Raw genomic sequence first — 1,539 nt, 5'->3', positions numbered from 1 at the left:
CCGCTAGCTCGTTTGTTGGAGGCTGAATTATTAGTAGTAGAAAATCTTCATTCCCTTAAAAATCTAGTTCACAGTAGCCATGTGGAACCTTGTTCTGAAGGCCCGCGGCTTCTTCTGCCCAATTTGCAAGTGTTTTGTTGAGAATTTTTGCGTCTATATTAATCAGAGATATTGGTCTGTAATTTTCCTTTTTTATCATGTCCTTATGTTTTGGGGATGAGGGTGATAGAAGCTTCATAAAATGAACTTAGAAGGGTTCTTTCCTTTTGGATCTTTAGAAATAGTTTGAGTAGAATGGGGGTTAACTCTTCCATAAAAGTTTTGTAGAATTCAGAAGTGAAGCCTTCAGGCCCTGGTCTTTTCTTTGTTGAGAGATCATTTATTACTAATTTAGTCATTGCTTGTTATGGGTCTATTCAGGCTATTCTATGTCTTCCTCATTCAATCTTGGTAGATTACATGTGTCTAGAAATTTGTGCATCTCATTTGGTTTTCCTGTTTGTTGGAGTATATTCTCTATGATGTTTTGTATTTCTATTGCATCTGTTGTAATATTGCCTGTTTCACTGTGAATGCAGCATCATCTATATTTCTGGACTTGTCCCTACTCTTACGTTAGCCATTCTTGGTTGTTTTTTGTTCTCTTATTTCTGTTTGTTTCTCTTTAGTTTTCCTGGTATAGCACTCCCTTTAGAACTTCTTGAAAAGCAGGTCTGGTATTGGTAAATTCTTTCAGGTTTTGTTTATCTGAGAATGTTTTAATCTTTTCTTCCCATCTGAAGGATAATCTTGCCATGTACAGTAATCTTGAAATTTTTTGTAACTTGCCTTTATCTGTGTTTTTGATCAATCTGGCTGTGGAGAGGTTCTTTGGTTGATTCTATTTGGGGTCCTTTGCATTTCTTGGGTCTGGATGTTTGATTACTTCTTTAGGTTTGGGAAGTTTTTTGCATGTATTTCATAGAATAGATCTTCTATGTCATTGTCCAATTCTGGTTTGTTTGGGTTTTTTTTGGAGAGGTTTTTGCTATAGGGCACATGTGCTTGCCAGACAGACAGAGAGAGACAGAGAGACAGAAAGTGAGAAATCACCCCCCCAGGAGGGATGGCCATGCTGCAATCCCTTCTCCTCCATTCTCCTCTAGGTATCTTGGGCATGCACGCACACACGCCTGGCATAAGTTTTAAGCCACTGGGTCCGGGACGCAAACCATGGTCCACTACGTGGGAGTCCAGCGATATAGCCATTATGCTAACTGCTGGTCCCCAGTCCTTGTTCAATTCTTCACCTTCTGGAATACCTATTTGAATATTTGGGTGTTTCATAGTGTCTAGTATTTCTCATATGTTGTCCTCATTTTTTTAAAATTATTTTTTCATTATTTTTGGTGGTTTTATCTAAGTCAAAGGTTTTGTCTTCTAGTCAAAGAATCTGTCTTCTGCATGGCCCAATCTACTATTAATACTTTCAAAAGAGGTCTTGGTTTCCTGTATTACTGTCTTCATCTGTAGGAGTTCTGATTGATCTTTTTTTTTTTT

Source organism: Tupaia chinensis, unplaced genomic scaffold, assembly GCF_000334495.1.
Source record: "Tupaia chinensis unplaced genomic scaffold, TupChi_1.0 Scaffold000578_2, whole genome shotgun sequence".
NCBI lineage: Eukaryota > Metazoa > Chordata > Mammalia > Scandentia > Tupaiidae > Tupaia > Tupaia belangeri.
Note: the sequence above shows the minus strand (reverse complement) of the source record.